Here is a 25,529-nt window from a genome sequence, read left to right on the forward strand (position 1 = left end):
TTAAGAAAAATAGACTTTCCTGTGGTGTGAGAGAGAGGCGCTAGAGGGTGAACGCGAGAGAGGAAATGCTTTAGATTCGATAATGGTGTCTTTTTTCACAGATTTCTTTAATTACTCAGCTGATATTCAGAGCCACATACACTATAAAAAAACTGTTTAAAATTTTTTTACACACACAAGAAAAAAAAAGTCAAAATGCTAAACCTGTCAATAGGTTAACTTTACATTATCTTAACATATACAGTGAAAAAAATAACTGTAAATGGTTTAATATAGGAAAAAATACTGTTAAATGTATGTTTTGTTTTCCAAATAAAAACTATGATGTAGGCTACCATATGATTTATGGTAAAAAAAAAAAAAAAAAAATACTGTGTGACACATTACATAACATATAATTAATATAGATAATGTATATGAACATTTCTTCTATTTTTTTTGTTACCAGTAAATTAGAGTGTTTTGTGTTACATTTTATTAGTTATTTAATTAATATTTATTGCATTATTTTAGTGTCATGTGTTATCCTGATGGTGTTTTGTTGCTGTATGACATAAGACACACAAACACACATCTATGCTTTCATGGTACTCACATATTTTGAGCTAAAAAGAAAAAAGGACTAGTTCACCCTAAAATGAAAATTAGCTAAAAATGTACTCAGCCTCAGGCCATCCAAGATGTACTGTAGATGAGATTGCTTCTTCATTAGAACAGATTTGGAGAAATTTAGCATGACATCATTTTGTCACTCACCAGTGTATCCTCTGCAGTGAATGGGTGCCGTCAGAATGAGAGTCCAGAAAGCTGATGAAAATAGTCCACAATAATCCACATCTAATAAACATGACTCCAGTCGATCAATTAATTTCTTTTGAAACGATAAAGAAATCAGTCTTGGATATGTGGGGTTCAGTAAATTTTCAGCAATTTTTTTTTTTGCATTTTACTTTAAACTGTCAAACAGGAGCGAAAACAATAGTTTACTGTAATTTTTATGTATTTATGTATTTTAATTACTATAGTCAGTTAAAAGCGGTGGGTTGTGACTCCAGATAAATATTAACACTATTTCATTTTACTAAGATGATGTGAAATGAGCATGCAGCAACAGTTTGTATGAATGTGATGCATGGAAAATTATGTATTGTTTATAATTACAATTTGCATACAGTATCTCTTAGCTGTTGATGTTGCTGCTTAACGTAACAGAACTTTAATTGTCAACTACAGCAACATACTGAAGTGGCCCCATTTGTAATACTGACATCCTTTTATTTAAAAGTGTTTTCTGATGGTGAATCTTAAATTGTGCAAATATAATACAAATGGTAATAAATACATCATTTACAATAAACAGTTAGTATAAAGTAACAGACGTTGCTTTTGAATGAAGGAGTAAGGGAATAACTTCCAAAGTCCAGCCAAACCTCGACCCTTTGATAAAAATGTCAAATATGAGCCAAAAAATGGCTGTTTAAGAAAGAGACTGAAGCCAAACATGATTTCCAGCCAACTAGATGAGCTGGTCAGGGGGATTCAATATGAGTACATGATCATGGTAATCCAAGTGTTAATCTGGAAACTGATGAAAACATTTAAAATGTGTGCTATTTTGGCAAGAAAGAGTACCAGATAAACAAATAGCAAACGTAGCATTACACATGACACAGGGTCATCTGGCGTACTAATACCGTTCCAGCTTTCATCTTTGTTGCATGGCTCTATTTATAAAATCCTATTAATTAGCCATTCTTTTTTATGCTATTGCATCGGGGTAATTTCCTGACACTCAAGTTCTTCTTCCTGTCACTCATTAGCCTTTATTATGTGTAGTCACGTGTTTTTCTTTGCGAGCCCCTCATCCACTGCAGCACAGTCGGTCGTGGACCACCAGCTGGAGGCACTTATGTCTCCGCAGTTCAGATGCCTTGTGTCCAGAGGAATCTGCATCATTAGCCCAATTCAACAAGATCATTTACTCAGGTTGTTGAAATAATCCTGAAGAATCACTCCGAAACTCGGTGGCGTTCACATATAGGCCATGTAAACCCCCTTCTTTCTGTTTGGCATGAGATTTGTTTTGCTTTTCACAATTTGGAAGGATCTTCACCCTCCAGGTAATGTAATGCTGCCGAAGTGTGATCAGTCAGGCAATTTGAAGAACTTTCATTGAGTGCAGAAGATTGGAGGAAGAGACAGGCGATAAACACAAGCACACCCACATGCAATGCGCACACGACACCGACCAAACACAGCCGCTGAAATTTGCATGGTGCTCGGTAATACATTAGTGAACATCACTTGGCAATCTGTTCATTCCAGCTTAATTGGATTTTAATACCGCCTCTGATCTTGTTTTCTAATTAACGGCAGTGGCTGGCAACCAAGCAGAACCGTGCAGTGAACAACACCTTTGATCCCGGCCATATGGAGCTCCTCCAAGCATTCCTCAGATAGAGAAATCCGTCAGCTTGATGTAGGGTGTAAAGGGGGCGAATCGGGGAGGATGGCGTGGCGCAGGCCGGTGCTCTGGGTGGCTTTCCTATTGATTAATTTTCCTCACAATCGGTTGTGATCACAGATAAATAAAACATGAGCTGCTGAACTGATGCAAATAAGCCCTTGCATGCTTTAGGGAAATGTCAATTGCTTTTCTAATCTGTTTATTTCTCCCCTCGTCGCCCGTCTCTCTCCTCTGTTTTTGATGAAGACCTGCTGAAATATATTCCTTTTCTTCCTCTGGCATGTCTTGTGAAGTACATCCTGAACTGTTTTTGTTATTGAATGCCATTTGAAAAAGAAAAGATGCCCTTGCGCAAGCAATACACTGCACAGTGTGATCAATATACTTTATTTTCTCCTTTGGCCTATAGTTTTGAATGTTTCTCTACAATTGTACACATTCTAAGAACCAAAACAATTGCACCATCATGAGCTAAGTTAACATGATTGACAGGTTTTTTTTTTTTTTCAATGAAGGGTAATTTTGCAAAGCAATGCTTTTACTAAAAATGGAAAAGTTTTTTCTTTGTATTTTTTGTAACGTTTTGCAAATGGATAACAATGTTGTCAAAATGATACCTGTTCACATGGATCTGTGAAAACGACTAAAACGCTGCATTGGCCAGTAGTTGGCGATGTCACTTTGTAAAGAAACTCTGTTCGCCTGTGCATATTCCTATACACTGAACATGTAATATGCATGCGTTTGACGTCACCAGTTTCACAAATTCACGTTTTTGTAGTGTACAATACAAACAATAACGGTATTATATATTAATTTTTTTTCAAAAACGTACATTTTGGAACCCGTTTTCAAAAGTTGGTATTTTTAGACCCCCAAAATGCCATTGTTATGTAAATTAATGGATAAAACACATTAACGCTGTTGTGTAAATGCCCACTTAGTTAGAATAATACCCTGTTGTTCAGGTCAAATATGTGTTCCCTTATTTGGTCATATTATATTCCTGTTCTTGTTGTCTCATTATTAGTTGATTTCCTACACCTGTCTGACCCTCGTTTAGTTTATGTGTAGTCTTCCGAATGTTTCCTTGTTGGGTCTTGAACATCTTCCTTGTTCTCTCTGTCTCCCGTTAGATTATTAAAGACTCTAATTTTGTGAAATCTCCATATCTCCTCGTTCCACTCGTAAGCAAAGTGTGACGACGTCTTTTTTTATGATTTTTAGGATTGCTTTTAGTATCTACTGACCATTTATTATTACTATTTTCATTCTAGTAATGAGAATGAGATAAAAAAAAAACAAATAAAAAAAACATCAGAAATGTCAGAAATGTCAATGACAATTCAAACAATGTTTGAGCCAAGCAACTTCCAAATAATTTGTAAAATAATTTCAAGATTATTGTTGGTCTCTCATACACATATGCATTTTGTCAGTCAAATGAAAACACATCACCTGTAGATAGCATGGAAATTAGCATGTAAAAGATGTTTTGAAGTCATAGCATAATATTGTGCTAGGAATAGTGCGAAAATTAGGCTTTCCTCATCAAAACTCATACTTTATATGAAAAGGAATAAAAGTTGTTGGACTTTTACTGTCTCTACTGTTCATTTCAAGGAAAGCTGCAGCAATTTGTATGCATAGGTATTTTTTTGAGTTTTGAAGAAATGTAGGTAGAGTCACATATTTCAAATGAACCTGGGTAGCGACTATAGGCCGGTGAAAGGCTTCTCTTCAATGACATAGAAATTAAACAATTTATTGACTGTAGCAGAATCATTGGAACATCATCTTTGCTTTGCTACACGTATGGTTATGAAGGACACAAAGGTACCCCTTGTGAAGAACGACCCTGTTAGTAATTGGCCAATCCCTGGGACATTCTTTCATATAGAAAAGTGTTTCTGTATTAATTTCTTTATTTTACTTGTGTCAAGCACAGTGAATGGCCTTGCTCAACAGTGAACTATAAAGTACATTTGTACTTCTTCACCTGCACTGCTCTATCTAGGGCTCCACTTGAGGAACTGCTATAGAAATTATGTGTTTGCCCTTCAGAATACAATTATTTAACTTAATGTTTAGTATTTTTAAGAGCACTGATATTTGTCTAATATTCTTATGTGCTCTACCCCACGGTCCTGGTTTAATGGCAATAGACTCTATTGTGAAGAAAAACGAATAGAGCTGAAGTGAACATAGGATAACAGTATTTAGTTGAGTCTACCTTTTGCTTTACATCTGTGTATGCCTAAATGCTTGAAATAATAAAGAAAACAAACAAACTTTATTATTATTATTATCTGTTTAAACAACATCGTACAAAATTGCTGACAAATAGAATATATACCTCTTTTACATTATTAATTATTCATTTATTAGGGTTACCCTAACCCTAATAAATGCAACCCTTGTACAAATGGAACTACATGAATGATTAATTCCTCAACGAAACACTATAGTATTTATAACTATGGTCTATTAATTAGCCAAAATAAAATGAAATATATGTTAAATTTAAACAGTCAGCATAATCAAAGCTTTATTGGCATGTCGAGCAATAGGCTATTATTTACAAAAGTATTCAGAAAGTTAAGTAAAGAGATCGAAAAGAAGGGGAAAAATAATATAACCAATACTAATAAGCTAATAATAATAATAATAATAACAATATACAAATATTACGGGGAAAGAAGATCAGTTAATGGACTTACAAGACTGGATGGATACATTTTTTTTTCTTGTAGGATTTTTTTATTTTATTTACTTGTAACATTTATTTATGATAAACTAAATGAATGCTGACTATCGCATGTAATACAGTCCCACAGCCAAGGCCTATGGTTAATATAATAATTTTTAATAATGTAAGAATTTCTATAATAAATAATACTTTCTTAATTCAAAATAAAATCTCTTATAATCCCGGGGTTGCTATGGTCATGCAGGTTTGTATACGCATTAAACTCGTGGCCACAGAAAAATATGTCATTCCCTCAACATGAGAAGTCTTGGCCATGAGAAATGGATGTCGTTCCCTCAACACAGCATCTCGAGGCCAAATGATCTTGTGGCGACGACATAATATCACGTTCCCACGAGGTATCATGTCATGGCCATGACAAAACTAAGTGAACCGACCATGTCAGCTCCCGGGCACCGTAAACAAGAAGAAGAAGAAGAAATAATCTAAATTAGTGGATTCTATCAGTGTAAACTCCTCTGGGCATAGGTTTCCTATCAAAGAGAAATGTTTTTATTTATTTTAAATTATGTGTGGATCGTCCTTGCTCTTTGAAGTCCTGGTGAAGAGTAATCAGTGTTAGAAGTGTCTGTGTTGTTTTCTGGAAACTGTACGTGGCTGTTTGTCCTTTATACACCACTGTCTTGGGGATTGGAGGGGCTTTGTTCTTGTTCAAATGACTCTTTGTTGTTGTTTTTAAATATTTATTTCATTGGTCATTTTTTCTGTCATCTTTAACTGGTGATTTAAATCTGCCACATCAAACTGACACCACTGAGTGAATGTCTCTTTCAGGCTCGAGGAGTTCTGTAATATCTATCTTACCTCTAGCATCTCATTGGCACGGGACCCGCAGAAAAAAATGCACCCTGCTTGTGGCACAAAATCAATTTTAAAGGTTTAAGTCTTAAGAGTTAAAACTCTTTAAATTCATTTGAAGTATTTCATGTTTTTCAGAGCCCTCTCTTGTCTTCATTTCAGAAATCCAGGAACTTTGTGTCAACCTCAAAGGTTTAAACCTCTCTAGGACATTGATCATTTACCTGACTGTCTGAGGCCTTACAGTCAGATCAGCAAAAATAAAGAGATCTCCAGAAAGCCTGAAAGGACACAGCAACCTAGCCTGTTCTAATGCCCAGTGGCAGAGACAATCAATTCAACTGTTGTTAAAATGTGTCAGCAATGTCAATCAGCGTCACTCCCTCCGGCAAAACAGCAGTTTAAAATCAAAGAGATGCACCTTTCTACCGATGCATTAATTTCCAGACATGTCACTCAAGTTAGTGAAAACAACAAAGCTATGTAAAGGATCGCAACATTCTGAAGACGACTAATCCATAATCAGAAACATAATGACGCAGTGTATGATTCATATCTCATTTTATTTTCTGTTCTATGATACATCCTCCTGTGGATTTGCATGAGTGGGAGAAATACTGAGAAATGGAGAACGAGCAAACTTAAAACTATTCCAAAGAAATTCATCATAATGGAGATTGTGACAGATATATAAAGCAATCAGCTTTGGCAAGTTTTTTTGAAAACGCTTGAAGCAAAGATAAAAAAAAAAAAATATCCCAGTATTTTTTACATGAATTACAACAGAACAAAATATTATTCATCAAGGATTCATTGTTTGTTATTGATTTGTCCGTAGACGAATAACAAAATTATACTTATTGAATCAGCATAGAGAAGTAACTTTAAGTTAAGTTTTTCTCCATTTCCTTCACCAATAGAGTTTTGGTTCCTTGCCACTGTCGCCTTTGGCTTGATTAGATGGGGACTGATTGCACAGACACTATTGGAAGAGAACTGGATGATGACATCACTGAATCATCAATGAGCTGGAAAGATTATTGCATTGACACAGCCAGTATTGTATGAAGTGTTTATATATATATATATATATATATATATATATATATATATATATACAGTACAGACCAAAAGTTTGGAAACATTACTATTTTGAATGTTTTTGAAAGAAGTTTCTTCTGCTCATCAAGCCTGCATTTATTTGATCAAAAAATTTAATATTGTGATATATTATTACAATTTAAAATAATTGTTTTTAAATTTATTATACTTTAAATGTGATGCAAAGCTGAATTTTTAGGATCATTATCACATGATCCTTTAGAAATCATTCTAATATGATGATTCATTATCTAATTATTTAAAATTAAATCAATACTTTTATTCAGCAAGGATGTGTTAAATTGATAAAAAGTGATAGTAAAGCAAATATATTATTAGAATTTTTTTTTTATTTTGAATAAATGCAGTTCTTTTTAACCTTTTATTCATCAAATATATTAGACAGCAGAACTGTTTCCAACACTCATAATAAATCAGAATATTAGAATGATTTCTAAATGATCATGTGATAGACTGGATGTTTTGTTTTTTTGAATGCGGAAACTGACCCCAACACCCAAAACCACAAGGCAAGAATCAACTTCAATTAATTACAGCGGCCAACATCAGTCGAATACCAGAGGAGTGGCTTGTCAAATGATAACCAGGTCCATGGGAAGCCGCTTCAGGTATATTGTATTATTGTGAGCCTTGACATTAAGAATGTAGGAATGTTCACAGAGCGTACAGTACATGATTTATAGTGTTTGTTGACCTGCCAACTGCATGCTATGCATGTTGGGACGGATAGTAATAAGGACTCGAGTTTCCAAAAACCTATTAAACAATAGCATTATTTTTTAATAAAGACTGATAGTTGTTGGAAGCTTAATGGTGGTGACACTGCAGTCATGTTGTAGTTTGTTAATAGTTTATGACACTTAGCTTTTTACTTTTTGATTGCATCTAGGCTTGCATCTAAGTTGTGTTCATTTGTGAAGAGTTAACACATTGAAAAAACTACAACAACACCCAAGCATCATACATTTTGTTGGTAACAGAGTTTATCAAAAACCCAATGAAAAAATCCTATTGGGTTTTTGTTGAGGGAACCAGAGTGATGCTAACTGACATACAAAAATATCATCACCACAGCACTCTAGAAGCGAAATAATACATGGCCCAAATGTGAAAGAATTAGATTTAAAATTACATTAAAATTTCTTTCACTGTAGACCAATATCTTATGTTGAGGGATATGTTGAGGCACATAATGCATCAAAACGTTCTTATTGGCGGCTCACTGGGTTTCAGAAAAGCAGCTAATTTACATTATTTGATCTTTCCTTCCTATCTGGGTGCTGCATTATTTGCATTTATTTCCTGCTTTCGAGATTTCCTGTTTGTCTAAAAGATATTCCACAACTCTGATCTCAAATCCATATCAGACGTCACTTGTGTGAGAACTATCTGTTAAAGTCATGTAGTGAGTCAGAATATCAACATGCCCTCCCCCCCGTTTAGACCAGATTAACTTGTCAAACGACTGGTCCTACGCCTAACGGATCTCAGCGTCTGATCCTTCACGGGCCAATGGAAAAGGCTTAACAAAGTACAGGGTTGATCAGAAGGAAAGGAAGGGGGCTGTGGATTTGGGATCGTTATACCTGGATATGGATTAGCGCTTCAGGTGTACTTGCATGCTAGCTTGAACCACATTCATTTTATGTCTACTTTCAAACCGAGAGACATAGACTGTACGACCAATGTCATACACGTGTTTGTGGGTGTTTTTGTGTATTGAGATGTATGTCCATGAGCCAGTAAGAAATAAAGTGCGACAAGGCCCGCTCCTACATTTCCCATACCTGCTCTTGTTTTTGGTTTGCTTTAATTGCTAATTATTTTTCAGGGTTAATGCCTTCATTCAGACTGTCAGTGTGTCACAGTGGCAAAGGATTAGGAGCCCCAGAGAGACGAGCAGGGAGATTAGACACTGGCAACGGGAGGACAGCTCATTTTTACACAGGCAGAGAGGGAGGACAGCTCATCTTTGATCCGGTAGGGGCTTCGTAGGCCAGAGGGTGACAGCTGCATTTTCTTTAGCCCACATTTGAATTTGAATTCTATCTTATGATGCAGCTATGTGCTGGCTTGGCAGGGCAGTGGGGTAATCTGCTCCATACAAATGCCCGTGCTTTCTTCCTGTGTGCCCTCACAGAGATTTAAGTAATTAAACTTAAATTGAATGCATAAAAAACCTCACTTGTACCGATGGCTGTCTTGCTTGTGCCAGAAGTGAATAGTCAGGGCTGTCCTCTCTCTCTAATCCATCTTACTATTTCTACCCTCCTGACTTTGGCTGGCCTTGCACTGGAAGCTCGGCGTTCCTCTCTAGACATCTTTACAAGCTGGAAAACGAAACTTCTGAACTCTCACAGTCGATTGGAATAAACATATGTGTTGGGTGTCTGCCGCTGTTGAATTCTGCTCCTGCAGTTTCTTACAGCAAAGTCAAGATTACATCACGTCATAACTAATTTCAGCTATTACTTTCGTTAACGTTTAAGAAACGTTCCTCAACTTATAGAGCAAAAAAACCCTTCAATTCCTCACAGAGTGATAGATTTTTTTGTGATAAACCTTGTAAGAAACCTTTAAAGACAGGTCTTTTATGAGTCACAAGGCTGTTAAGTAAGGTCATTAGAAAGTAGACTCTGGTTTACCTTTCAGGTTTATTTTGCAATGATGGGCTGACTGTACATTATCTTACTTACTTCATGGCTACTTACCAAATTAATAAAAAATGTGGATATGATTAAGTTCGAAAATACTGATTTGAGTTTGAAATAAAAAGTAAAAATGTTTGTCTGGATTCATTTGAATTTACCACAAGCGTAAATACTGTCTTCAACCTTTCACTTTGACTTTTGTGGGAGGACCTATCCACATTATTTTGCAACATCCTGAATTTGTGAGGCTTATGATTAATTAGCTGACAAATAACTAAGGAATAGGTAAGGTGTAAAACTATCCCTTATGAAACAAAAATATATTGCATGTTGGAAAATATCATGTAAAATATTAGGCATATATTCTTACATATGGGATTTAATATTTATTTTTTCCAACATATTGCAATATATTGAAAGCGGCAATCATTTGTATATTTTGCAACATATTATATAATATATGTATCATCAATATATTATTAAATGTATTCAAATATATAATATATTAGAAAATAAAAAGGGAAAATAATATCTTACAATATATCACAATATATTTTAAGAAATATATTGGTAAATATATTTTCCTTTTGTAAGGGATTTGTGAGACAAATCAGTGTGTTTATGATTATGGTAATAAGTTAAAATAACATGACACCAAAATAACAGTTTGCAGTATCACGTAGCACAACAGACAGTTTTTTAAAGATTTAACTGGAAATGAATGTCACTGGAAGCCTTGCACATTCAAATTACAAATGGCTGTGCATGCTCTTAATGTGCATGGTTTTGAAATATAGAATATTCTAAGATTATAAAAATTTATAAATAATTTATATATAAATTTCTTGTGGTACATTCACTGGAGTATCACTGAAAGAAAACAAAAACCAGAGTTAAATGTAAAGTCAGGTAGATTTGCCTACCGTTTGCTATAAAAAAGAGCATTGTTTGTTGGAATGTATAGCATGTGCAGGCAATTTAACGAACCAGACTGGCGGCCCCATGCTATTACAGTGGAGGAGGGGATGCCAACACATCTAACATAAAATACTCATGTGAAAGTCTGTGGCCTTAGGCAGAATACCTTTTATGTGACCAAAATCTTTTATTGTATCCAAACCGTTCGCATGGAGGCTTCTGTGATCATGTTTAGATGAATGGATGACAGGATGAGAAGAGATAAGGTCCGATTTGGCAAAGTCTTCCATCACAGGCGCCTTGGCGGCCGATGCACGGATCCCACATCAAAGTCTGAGTGGAAAAAGTCTTGCGGCGATGACCTGTTACAGCAAACAACTAATAAAGACAGAAGACAGACAAAAAGGGGAATTGATTGTGTGCTCATATACACATGACCAGCCCAGGTATCAGCCCAGAAGCAGAGCTAATTACACCCTATATGTCTCAGTGGGCATTATATGTGTATGTTTTCATTTACAACAGAGAGACCTCCAAAGCCTGGACAAAAATCCCATTTAATAGTTACCTGTCAAGCGTAATTAACAGTGCTTTTCTCATCCCATGCTTTTCATGGTGCCTGCAGTGAGACGGTTCCTTTCGAGTTGTGTCTGTCTCAGCGCCTTTGCCACCCAAAGCTCAGAGACAGTTTTAATTGCAACACGACAACCACAAGAAACACACAAAACCTTCATAAAAGTATAGAAAAGCTGGCTGTGTTCCCAATGAGGCCAGCAAATTAAGGAATAATTACAGGTAAGCGACCTCTCCATCTCAGACTCAGCTCTACGGGGAGGGAGATATTTCAACATTTTATGTATGGTCACAGCATGGTGCTTTAAGTACTGTTGGAATGTTTGTAGCAGTCCTATAGGTGGTGCCCTGTACTTTGAAAGCCATAGATGTTTGGTGGCAAATAATATACTAGCCAGGTAAGCCACCTTATCCAGCAATATCATGAATGGGTTAACCACTTTATATCTTGATGTTCTAATTCCTTTTTTAACTTTATACAGTAAAAATAAATAAATAATATACAAATAAAATAAAATAATAAAACAATTATAATAATAATAATTATAATATATATATATACATATATATATATATATATATACACAGTACAGACCAAAAGTTTGGACACACCTTCTCATTCAAAGAGTTTTCTTTATTTTCATGACTATGAAAATTGTAGAGTCACACTGAAGGCATCAAAACTATGAATTAACACATGTGGAATTATATACGGAATTATATACATAACAAAAAAGTGTGAAACAACTGAAAATATGTCATATTCTAGTTTCTTCAAAGTAGCCACCTTTTGCTTTGATTACTGCTTTGCACACTCTTGGCATTCTCTTGATGAGCTTCAAGAGGTAGTCACCTGAAATGGTCTTCCAACAGTCTTGAAGGAGTTCCCCGAGAGATGCTTAGCACTTGTTGGCCCTTTTGCCTTCAGTCTGCGGTCCAGCTCACCCCTAAAGCATCTCGATTGGGTTCAGGTCCGGTGACTGTGGAGGCCAGGTCATCTGGCGCAGCACCCCATCACTCTCCTTCTTGGTCAAATAGCCCTTGATGCCTTCAGTGTGACTCTACAATTTTCATAGTCATGAAAATAAAGAAAACTCTTTGAATGAGAAGGTGTGTCCAAACTTTTGGTCTGTACTATATATATATATATATATATGGATTTGTTTTACTGTTTAAATCTAAAACATTCTTATTGATGGTAAATCAAATAGATATGCATTGTTTTCATTGAGTTTTTGTTGAAAAAAATAATAAATTCCTATGGGATGAGAAAAATATATTTGAAATAAGATTAAATTTTTCTTACCCCATTAACATATTATTATTATTATTACTTAAGTCAAGTCAACTGTATTTGTATAGTGCTTTATACAATACTGTCAAAGCAGCTTTACAGTGTCAAACAGGAAAATAGTTATTTAGACTGTTCTCATCAGAGATCACATCTTACTTATCTGACCGTAATCAGTTCGTGGCAGTGAATGACAAGGAATCATATTGATCACAAGTACAGTATGGAGTACCACAAAGCTCAGTACTAAGAGCATTGATTTTCATGCTTTACATTATTATTATTAGTATTATTATTGTTGTTGTTGTTGTTGTTTTAAGCAAAATCTCACTTAGGGCCCTATAATACACCCGGCGCAATGCGACGCAAGGCGCAGCGCAAGTGTGTTTGCTTGTTGCAGTCCGGCGCCGTTCGCATTTTCCCGTCCAACGCCACATCGTTAAATTAGCAAATGCATTGTAAATGCTATTTACACAGCGGAATTTGTCAAGCACAAAGACAGAGCGCGTCTCCGAGATGAAATGGAGATGCTCGTGTGCAAGCAAATAGATAGCCTAATTCTGATATACGCGATGACTATCCATTATGACGTGTAGGCATTTATATATATGCCATAGACAAACTCACATGTACATTTTTTTAAATAAATAAATAAAAAAATTTTCTGCTTGGTGATACATGATGGAAATTTCCCAGGAAGGCTGTAATTCTCCTTTGGGAAGTTCCAGAAGAGTGCACATACAACAGGCCAGTGATTATTATGCAGTTTTGTTGCCTGAACATCATGATTAAGAGTTTGTCTCAATCGAATGCACAGGGGAAGATGGCAAGCTCTCCAATGATCAGACAAAAGATCTTTTTTATAACTTTCACTTACTTGCATGGTAAAGTTGAGGTGCAAAGTACACAAATCATGGGTGGTATTCCCCCACTACCACTTTATTCCAAAGGTGACATTCAGCTGTGTTCGGAAAAGTCTCGAAGGGGACGTTCTTGCTGACTCCACCCTCATCCATTCCTCTTTAGGACATCTTTGCCTACAGGGCTGCACAAGAGCCAGCGCGGTGTGTGGGAAAGCGTCCCTCCCTGCCCGCTCTCTAAGATGCCTCACAGCTATTTCCACAGTTTGCATAATAACTGGCTGCATGGGGTTCTTTCTAGAAAGAGTTTCCTGGTAAGTGGAGCAGCAGAGGATCTCTGAAGACACATCGAGATTCCTCCAGGAGTGGGGAAATCACAAAGTTACGCTATAAAAAGAACAGTGGAGTTTTGCTGTTTTAATGATGATTTCAGTAACTTTTCAAAAGGAGGCTTGTGCAACCGTGTAACAATAAGCAAGGGACTGAGATGTGAATGAAGAATTATTTAATTAGCCCCTACGAGTAATATTTTTGGTTTCTTTTGTGCTGCCCTTTTTAATGAGAAACTCTCCTTGGTTGAAAGACTTCATTATTATTCTATTAACTTTTATTTGTATTGTCCTTCTCAAAAGGAATGCCAACTAAATTCTCATCTGAAACATAGATGACTTTCATGGTCATGGAAAATGTTCAACCTGGTCTCACTGGAAAACTGTGACTCTGACTACGATTTTGCAAAACTCCAAAAACGTACAGATACATACAGTTTGCATTACATTAATGTCAGTGAAACACACACACACACACACACACACACACATTAAAATTCATATTCCATTTAACACAAATTATAATTACAGGAGCAGATGATCAAATAATAAAGTCTTATTTTTGCCAGGTCTGGATTTGGGTTTTTTTTTTTTTTTTTTACAAAAGGCCTCAGAACACTTTTAGCATACTGTATGAATTGGAAGCTAATCACAAGCTTATAGCAATGTAAAGATTGCATCACATAACCATCTTTACTCAGGTCCGAGTCTTGTGAAACAACCATCAAGGTAATTTCACTTTGGAACTGCAACAATATATTTAAGATGAAATTATATATATATATATATATATATATATATATATATATATATATATATATATATATATATATATATATATATTTTTTTTTTTTTTTTTTTTTTTTAATAACCCTTTTTTTACTAAATAAAAAAAATTGTTTGTTTAATTAATACATTTATTTAATTTAATATACTGAAATTTTGTTTTACCAGGCCTACTGTATCTTCACTGTTATACAGTATATTCTTATAATGTATACATTGACAATCTTTTCAGGGAAAACAAGCCTACTTAATAGTAGGCTTGTTAGTAGGATTAGTAGTATTATAGTAGATTGTGGCTTCTACTAAATTTGCACAATTATGAAATTTGAAAAAAATTGACTGGCACAATTAATGTTGCCATATAGCAAGAAAAATTTTGACCATTATCTATTTCCTTTTGTCAAGTCAAGTTACCTTTATATAGCAATATATACAATACAGATTGTTACAGTTACAGAGTAAACAGAGGGAGTGTGTGGATCCATTTGCAGAGATTTATTCATTAACATGGTCAGAAACAGGCATGGGTCGATACACAGCAAACACATAATAGAATAGACAAGACGAAGAGTAATCCAAAGGCAAGCATGAGTCTGTGATCAGTGAACAATATCCACAGAGCTAGGCAAAAGGGGTTATCCAAAACACACAGATAAGAATCAGAACCAGAAATCAGGCAAGGCAAAAAAATAAAAAATAAATAAATAAACAAATAGGAGTCGGACTAGGACCAGAACAGGGCAAGAGAAGAGGCTCCGTAGAATAGCTAATAGCTATAACAGTGATAAGCACTAAACAATACTTGGCAGCGAGAAAGAGGAAGACAATGGATGATGGGAAATGTAGTCCGGAGTAAAGCGCAACAGTTGGTGTGGTGCTATAGTCTATAATAATGAGCGGTTGATCTCTGGTAGTGAGCGAACAGAGGTACATGAACAGGATTTGTGAAAGTTTCAAAACAGCTTCACAGTAATAAACAGGAAAATAATAGAATCAATGATGCAAACTACTCCAAATATGAAACAAATTCAAAATATGCTGTAAAGCATTGTCATTATTGAGCTTAAAGGGATAGTTATAAATCCTTATTTACCACTTTTTAAATCTTCTAAAAACAACAAAATCACTAGCTACCGCTAACTGTTGTACTCGCATTCATGAGAAAGTGGCATCCAGTGGAAGACGTAGGACTTCACCACTCCAATCCCATTTAAAGCATTATTATGGACATTATTTAATATAACTGCAGTTGTATCCATCTGAAAGAAGAATGTCATAGACTCCTAGGGTGAATAAATCATGGGGTAATTTTCATTTTTGGGTAGAGTCAGTTTAGTGTTGATTTATCTTAGTTCAGTAACTGTGAAAAGCTCAATACTTTTTTCAATTGGGTGAAAATTTTGTCAAATGTATAAAAATTACAATGATTCATGCAAAATAACTGGTTACATGTTTAGTTCCAAGTCATGCTAGTTGTTTCAGAGAACACAATCATAAAACTTTGCAAAGGGAGACATTTAGTCAGACAAATTGATCACACACTCAGAGGTCAAAGGGTGAAAGACTATTTACACAGCCATTAACCTAGAGGAAGTGTTTAAGAGCTGCCAGTCAGGCCAAAGGTCAAGTCCACAGACATCTGATCCTCAGACAAATAATAGTCTGAAGTCATTAGGTCACAAACATTTCATGGTTTCAGAACCACTAATATTTTCCATTATACTGTTCCTGTGGTATGCGCTGTTTTCCATGTCGCAGCAATGACTGAAAGAGTAGTAATCCCTCAGGCTGTGTGCAGTGTAGAGAGTAACACTGACCCCTCCTCCTCCTGTTGATGCGTGTCAGTCTTGTGTGTGTAGGATGGCCAAACTTAAGGCCCGGGTACACTGCACATTCAGCGTTCCTTCCCGTCTCGCGCACAGCCGCGGACGGATGAGCTCGACACATGCGCAGTACCACGGGGTGAGCGGCTGTCTGTGAGCCCTCTTGATCACAAAAATAATGTAATGCAGACAGTGTGGGCATGTAGTATAATGTATGTAGTATATGCAGCATGTTCAGGCATGTAGTATAAATTCACAAAGCTTGTCTGAACGTTCTATTTTTGCTTCAAATTGGGTTATTATTCAATCAAATTGTGTGTCTGATTATTATTATATAACTAAATGATATGAAATGATATAATTATATGAATAACATTACTAAAATTTATTAACTGTAATTACAGAGTTAGGTTAAATAAAGATCTTTCAGTCTTTATTTTTTTATTTTCAGGAAACAAATCAAATAAAAATTACATTAATGTTATAAGTTAAGATTTAAAAGAAATATTTTAACTACTACTATGTAAAAGGAATACTGCTATAAAAAAGCACCTTATTTGTTTAAAGTATTTGCAAAGCAAATGTTACTGCACTTTTGTACAAATAGCAGTACTTTTAAAAGAAAAAAGTGCGCAATACACTACTTTTGAATTCGTTATTAGTTTTGTGCATAAAAAATGTGATTATTTACGATCGCAGACAATCATGTGATTAATTGTGATTAAAAAATGTAATCGTTGCCCAGCACTAATTATAATGTTTATGTATTTATATTTTATTGTAATTATGTCCTTTCTTTATCAAGCTATAATCAACAGCACAAGCAACATTATTGTGTGTTGAACGTTAGCTTTAATTAGAGGTGCATGCTAAAGCAAGCATCACTATTACTTTTGCATGTGCAAGTAAGGTCAAGTCACCTTTATTTATATAACGCTTTAAACAAAATACATTGCGTCAAAGCAACTGAGCAACATTCATTAGGAAAACAGTGTCAATAATGCAAAATGACAGTTAAAGGCAGTTCATCATTGAATTCAGTTTAAATAGTGTCTGTGCATTCATTTGCAATCAAGTCAACGATATCACTGTAGATGAAGTGACCCCAACTAAGCAAGCCAGAGGCGACAGCGGCAAGAAACCAAAACTCCATCGGTGACAGAATGGAGAAAAAAACCTTGGGAGAAACCAGGCTCAGTTGGGGGGCCAGTTCTCCTCTGACCAGATGAAAACAGCAGTTCAATTCCAGGCTGCAGCAAAGTCAGATTGTGACTTGTCCTGGTGGTCATCTGAGACAAGGTCTTTACAGGGGATCTGTATCTGGGGCTCTAGTTGTCCTGGTCTCCGCTGTCTTCCAGGGATGTAGAGGTCCTTTCTAGGTGCCGATCCACCATCTGGTCTGGATACGTACTGGATCCGGGTGACTGCAGTGACCCTCTGATCTGGATACAGACTGGATCTGGTGGCTACGGTAACCTCGGAATAAGAGAGAAACAGACTAAAATTAGCGTAGATGCACATCGGGTGTTATGGGAAGTGTTCCCGTTCCGGTTTACCTAATTAATGCAGCCTCAAAATCCTTTAAAGGATTTGGTTATTAGAAGCATATAAGTATTTTATGTGTAAGCCAGGTTAAAGAGATGGGTCTTTAATCTAAATTTAAACTGCAAGAGTGTGTCTGCCTCCCGAACAATGTTAGGTAGGTTATTCCAGAGTTTAGGCGCCAAATAGGAAAATGATTGACCCCAACTAAGCAAGCCAGAGGCAACGGTGGCAAGGAACCGAAACTCCATCTGTGACAGAATGGAGAAAAAAACCTTGGGAGAAAGCAGGCTCAGGTGGGGGGCCAGTTCTCCTCTGACCAGACGAAACCAGCAGTTCAATTCCAGGCTGCAGCAAAGTCAGATTGTGCAGAAGAATCATCTTATTATTTACATAAAGTGTTTTCGTAGAAAGGGATCTGAACTTCAATAAGCCAAGCTTTATCAGTGAAAGCTAACACCATTGCCACGTTTCCACCACAGGAACTTTACCCAGGAACTAGGGACTTTGGCCTGGTACTTGGTGTGTTTCCACCGCAGGAACCAGGAACTAAATAAAGTTCCGGGCAAAAAAATGCCCCTCAGAAAGTCCCTGCTGGCGAGCTGGTACTTTTTCAAAGTTCCGGAACTTTCGGGGGCGGGACTTGGGCGCTAAACATGCTGATTGGTTGAGTTCACGCAGCATTTCAGGCGAGAATGTAGTTGGTTAAAACTCAAATCTGTGGTTTATTTATAAAGACAGCGCCTATTTAAAAATGTGTTTCGCCGATCTCAGAGACAGTCAGCTCCACGCGATCAGCGGGAGCTCAGTCCTCATGTATCCGTCGAGAGCAGCCTCACCTCGGCTAGACCTTCTGATGTGTGCTGCTGGCTCTGATGTCTCTTTAGTGGTTAAACATAAAATATAATTCAGCTGCGGGGTAAATCTAACAGGTTTTCTTTGTTCTGTATTCAATTTATCTATATGTTAAAATGAAAATAAAAAAGGCAAATCTATATAATATTTCGTTTCATTGTAATGGCTGTATATACACATATCCCTGAACTAAGTACATTTCTGCAGCTGTTATTATGTTTAAATGAAAACGAAAGGAGGCAGTGGTATTTGATATCCTATTTCGTTTTATTGTAAATATTGTGGCGGGGTGCAGAAGGACACGACGAGGAGGTACAGGTGAGTTCCCCGAAAGGAACTTTTTTGGCGTGGCGTGAGGTGTCTTGGTGCAGGGTGCTCAGCTTCCTCTTCGGTCTGTGCTGTGGTAGTGTGGGTCCGTTGTGCTCTCCCGTGTGCGGTGGGGCTGGCGGTCACACACTGCTCTCTGCAAACAAGACAGATAGATAGGTTTAGCTGAGTCTCGTGGAGACATCTCTCACCTCTGGTGTGACTGCTCGGTTTCCAGGGTGACGCTGATGAGAGCAGGTGATGGAGAGCTTCGTTTTGGCTTCAGGCCGCGGGGGCAACACCGCCGTCTTCACGAGGCTGACCGTGCTGCCGGAGTCCAGAAGAGCGAGGAAGGGTCGGCCGTTCAGGTTTACCTCCGCCCGCGGCACGTTCTCTGTGTGCACGGCGCAGCCTGCCAGCCAAGGTCGTTGCGGAGAGCAGGGTGCTTCGGTGGGCATGGGCTCATCTCAAGGGCCGGGAACCGCTGGCCTGCTCACCGGTCATCCACGTTCGCTGGGTTCCGCATGCCGGCTGCCTGACGAAGCGGGCGGGGAAGGGCCCGCAGGAGGCGATCCACGACGACACGCTCCACTACCTGGTGTGCGGTGGGACACCAGGCCAGTAACCAGTGCTGCGCGAGACGGGAGAGGTTGTCTCTTTGGTCTGTGCGCTGTGGTAGTGTGGGTCCGTTGTGTTCTCCCGTATGCGGTGGGGCTGGCGGTCACACACTGCTCTCTGCAAACAAGACAGATAGATAGGTTTAGCCAAGTCTCCTGGAGACATCGCTCACCTCTGTGTTCGTTTACTGTGCATAAGAAGGCAGCTCTTGATGGTGCGCAGGTGTGGCTGCTCAGCCCATGACGAGCAGGAGCAGGTGTGACTGCTCGGTTTCCAGGGCGACGCAGATGAGAGCTCGGGACACATGTCACAATACACAGAGAGGAAAATTGCAGTAGCCAAAGCGAGCTGAGTTCACGCAGCATTGTTTGGGTTCAACCACCATTTATTCGGATCATTTTCAAAATATTACTTTTATTGTGTCATGAAATGTAATTTTAAAAGTATTTCAGGCGAGAATGTAGTTGTTTAAAACTCAAATCTGTGGTTTATTTATAAAGACAGCGCCTATTTATGGGAGAAGTCGTGGCCTAATGGTTAGAGAGTCGGACTCCCAATCGAAAGGTTGTGAGTTCGAGTCCCGGGCCGGCAGGAATTGGGGGGAGTGCATGTACAGTTCTCTCTCCACCCTCAATACCACGACTTAGGTGCCCTTGAGCAAGGCATCGAACCCCCAACTGCTCCCTGGGCGCCGCAGCATAAATGGCTGCCCACTGCTCCGGGTGCGTGCTCACAGTGTGTGTGTGTGTGTTCACCGCTCTGTGTGTGTGCATTTCGGATGGGTTAAATGCAGAGCACAAATTCTGAGTATGGGTCACCATACTTGGCTGAATGTCACTTCACTTTCACTTTCACTATTTAAAAATGTGTTTCGCCGATCTCAGAGATGGTGATCTCCACCCGATCAGCGGGAGCTCAGTGCTTATGTATCCGCGGAGAGCAGCCTCACCTCTGCTAGACCTTCTGATATGTGCCCCTGGCTCTGATGTATCTTTAGTGGTTAAAAATAAAATATAATTCGTTTTGGGTAAATCTAACAGGTTATCTTTGGTCTGTATTCAATTTATCTATATGTTAAAATGAAAATAAAAAAGGCAAATTTATATAATATTTCATTTAATTGTAATGGCTGTATATATATATACACACATATCCCTGAACTAAGTACATTTCTGCAGCTGTTATTATGCTTAAATGAAAACGAAAGGAGGCAGTGGTATTTGATATCATATTTCGTTTTATTGTAAATATACAGAGAGGAAAATTGCAGTAGCCAAGGTCAGCTGACTGAAGTTATCAAGTGCGCTGCTGTTTGCAGATTTACCGTATTTGCGTCGTCGCGGACATCACACTCCCAAGTCGAATGAGCAAAGTCTGAACTACCGAGGATGCAAGTCCAAAATCAGCGTACCTTGTATTGAGAAACGCGCGCAGACCTATGTCACCAGTCTATTTGGCGTGTCGTGGAAACGCAGAAAGCAACAGGTCTGGGGGGAAAAAAGTTCCTGGGGAAAAAAGGTCCTGGTACAAATGTTCCGGGTAATTTCGGTGGAAACGCGGTACATGTTTCCTGATGATATCTCCCAAGGGTAACATATAAAGCATGAAGAGTAGCGGCCTTGGACTGAGCTTGAGGTACTCCATACTGCACTTGTGATCGATATGATACCTCTTCATTCACTGCTACAAACTGATGCCGGTCATATGAGTACGATTTAAACCATGCTAATGAACTTCCATTTACAGTATGCCAACAAAGTGTTCAAGTCTATGCAAAAGAATGTTGTGGGGAATAGTGTCAAACGCAGCACTAAGATCCAATAGAACTAATAGAGAGATACAACCATGATCAAATAATAAAAGCAGGTCATTTGTAACTCTAAGGAGAGCAGTCTCAGTACTATGATACAGTCTATCCTGACTGGAAATCCTCACAGATACCATTTTTCTCTAAGAAGGAATATAATTGTGAGGATACTACCCTTTCTAGTATCTTGGACAGAAAAGGGAGATTCAAGATCGGTCTATAATTAACTAGTTCTTTGGAGTCAAGTTGTTGTTTTTTGATGAGAGGCTTAATAACAGCCAGTTTGAAGGTTTTGGGGACATATCTTATTGACAATGAGGAATTAATAATAGTCAGAAGAGGATCTATGACTTCTGGAAGAACCTCTTTTAGGAGCTTAGATGGAATAGGGCCTAACATACATGTTGTTGGTTTAGATGATTTATACAATTCTTGGAATTGATTGGAACTGTTCTTCAGGGGGTCTATAGTGCACTGTCTGACACTGTTACAATTTTATCTCTAATAGTATCTATTTTAGAAGTAAGTAGTTCACAAAGTCATTACTGCTGTGATGTTGGGAAATGTCAACACTTGAGGCTTTATTTTTCGTTAATTTAGCCACTGTATTGAATAAATACCTGGGGTTATGTTTGTTTTCTTCTAAAAGAGAGGAAAAGTAATCTGATCTAGCAGTTTCTAATGCTTTTCTGTAGGATAGGTTACTTTCCTGCCAAGCAATATGAAATACCTCTAGTCTTGTTTTCCTACAGCTGTGCTCCATTTTCCAGTATGCTCTCTTTAGGGTGCGAGTATGCTCATTATACCATGGTGTCAGACTGGTTTCCTTAACCTTCCTTAAACGTAAAGGAGCAACTGTATTTAAAATGCTAGAAAGAGAGAGTCCACAGTTTTTGTTACATCATCAAGTTATTCTGAGGTTTTTGATATGCTAAGGAATTCGGATACATCAGGGATAACTTAAAAAGCAGTCTTTTGTGGTAGTGATGGTTCTACTATACTTGTAACAAGAAGTAGAATTTACAATTTTGGCCATGTGAAGTTTGCACAAAACTAAATAATGATCTGAGATATCATCACTTGGCTGCGTAATTTCAACACCATCAACATCAATTCCATGTGACAGTATTAAATCTAGAGTATGATTTCGACAATGAGTAGGTCTGGAAACATGTTGTCTAACCCCAATAGAGTTCAGAATGTCTATAAATGCTGATCCCAATGCATCTTTTTCATTATCAACATGGATATTAAAATCACCAACTATTAAAACTTTATCTGCAGCCTGAACTAACTCAGATGTAAAATCACAAAACTCTTTAAGTCTGTATGGTGCCCTGGTGGCCTGTATACAGTAGCCAGTACAAACATCACAGGGGATTTATCATTAACATTTGTTTCTCTGGATAATGTTATATGAAGCACCATTACTTCAAACGAGTTATACTTGAAGCCTGCCCTCTGAAAAATCCTAAAAACATTGTTATAAATTGAAGCAACACCTCCCCCTTTGCCTTTTGGAGGCGGCTCATGTTTATAACAGTAATCTTGGGGGGTGGACTCATTTAAAATAATGTAATCATCAGGTTTTAGCCAGGTTTCAGTCAAACAGAGCACATCTAGATTATGATCAGTGATCATATTATTTACATAAAGTGTTTTCGTAGAAAGGGATCTGAACTTCAATAAGCCAAGCTTTATCATTCGTTTATCCATATTGCATCTGTTATTTGTTTGTTAAACCTCAATTAAATTGTTACGCTTAAATTGGTTTGGACGTTTTTTGTATTTTCTAGTTCGGGGAACAGACACAGTCTCTATAGTCTCAAGCACCAAAAAATGATCTGAAGTCAGGTAGTCATCATATTTTCTTAAATGACATAATGAAGTATTTTTCCCACATTATTTTAAGGGGTCAGTTGAATTGACAGTCCTGTTCTTTTGATAGGAATGCCCACTCACCCACCATACCCTCCCTAATTTATCTTGTGAGAGTTTAAGTAACCATAGCTGACCATGATGAATGCAGCAGGCATCATGTAATTATTGTCATAGCTATCATAGTCACTGTTGATTGCTTACATCACACTGTCAAAATCTCTTTTCTGTGTGATTAATGGCCATAGTCCTGGGAATACATTATGAAGGTATTGCCTAATGAGAGAAGAGCAGTGGTCTGCATTTGAGAAGAGCCTCATGCCCACCAGCAGCCAGAGCTTAGGTTTACTTAAGCTGTTCACAATTGTATTTAATCTGTTCTGCTGACCCGGTGGTCGACTATTGCCCTCACTCAGCATTTACAAGCATGCCTTAGCTTTACATGTGCAGTGCAATATTTGTGGGAGTTGTTAAGGACCTTGGCTGTTTACCAAAAGGTTGTCATTATCATCATAATTTGGGGTGGTATGATTGAAGGGTTGATCAAACAGAAGACTAGTTGATTATTTCTGACACTATTTGATTTGTTGGATCTGTGTTGATTAGTCATGGATTGCAGCAAAAGGAAAAATTCCTTTGTCTCAAAACAGTAGCCCGGTGTAGCTGCATTACATCAGTCAAGTCAAGTCTGCTTTATTGTCAATTCTTCCACATGTACAGTACACACATACAGAGAATCGAAATTGCGTTACATGGGGATGTGGGATCTGGAGGGGTGGGGGGGGGTCATAGTTCAGTGGTGCCTGGGGCAGAAGAGGGACAAGGGGGGGGGGGGCAAGTTCGGGAGCGAGATCAGCTTCCTGACAGCCTGATGATGTCTTTCAGTCCGCTGGTCCTGGCCTGGAGACTCCGCTGTCTCCTCCTCCCTGATGGCAGCAGACTGAAGAAGCTGTGTGACGGGTGGGTGGGATCACCTGTGATGCAGAGGGCTTTGCGAGTGAGATGGGTCCCATAAATGTCCTTGAGGGAGGGGAGAGAGACACCAATGATCTTCTCAGCTGCTCTCACTATGCGTTGCAGAGTCTTTCGGCAGGACGCATTGCAGGCGCCATACCACACAGTGATGCAGCTCGAGAGGATGCTCTTGATGGTGCCTCTGTAGAAGGTGTATATGATGGGGGGTGGGGCTCTGGCTCTTCTCAGTTTGCAGTGGAAGGATGCTGCTGTGATTTCTTGGCCAGTACTGCTGTGTTTTCAGTCCAGGAGAGGTCCTCTGTGATGTGCACACCCAGGAACTTGGTGCTGCTCACTCTCTTCACAGTCTCACCATTGATGGTCATAGGAACGTGCTGAGTGTGTGCTCTCCTGAATTCAACAGCAATCTCCTTCGTCTTCTCCACGTTCAGAGAGAGATTGTTGTCACTGCACCATCCGGCCAGGCGGCTCACCTCGCTCCTGTAGATTGTCTCATCTTTGTTGCTAATGAGACCCACCACAGTCGTGTCATCCGCAAACTTAATCAAGAGGTTGGAGTTGTGTGATGGTGTGCAGTCGTGGGTAAGCAGAGTGAAGAGGAAGGGGCTCAGCACACATCGTTGGGGGGCCCCAGTGTTCAGTGTGATGGTGCTGGATGTGTTGTTGCCGACCCGTACTGCCTGAGGTCTTCCAGTCAGAAAGTCCAACAGCCAGTTGCACAGCGAAGTGTTGAGCCTCAGCTGAACCAGTTTGTAAATGAGCTGTTGAGGGATGATTGTGTTGAATGCTGAACTGAAGTCTATGAACAGCATTCTGACGTATGAGTCCTTTTTGTCCAGAAGTTTGAGTGCTGAATGGACAGCAGTGGTGATGGCATCGTCGGTCAAGCGGTTGGACCGATATGCTAACTGGAAGGGGTCCAGGGAGGGGGGGGGGCAGACTTGATGTGGTGCATCAAGAAATGGTGACGAGACATACAGCCAAGTATGGTGACCCATACTCAGAATTTGTGCTCTGTATTTAACCCATTCAAAGTGCACAAACACAGTAGTGAACACACACACACACACACATACTGTGAACACACACCTGGAGCAATGGGCAGCCATTTATGCTGCGGCGCCCGGCGAGCAGTTGGGGGTTCGGTGCCTTGCTCAAGG

The sequence above is a fragment of the Carassius carassius genome, chromosome 18 (genome assembly GCF_963082965.1).
Source record: "Carassius carassius chromosome 18, fCarCar2.1, whole genome shotgun sequence".
NCBI classification, from domain to species: Eukaryota; Metazoa; Chordata; class Actinopteri; order Cypriniformes; family Cyprinidae; genus Carassius; species Carassius carassius.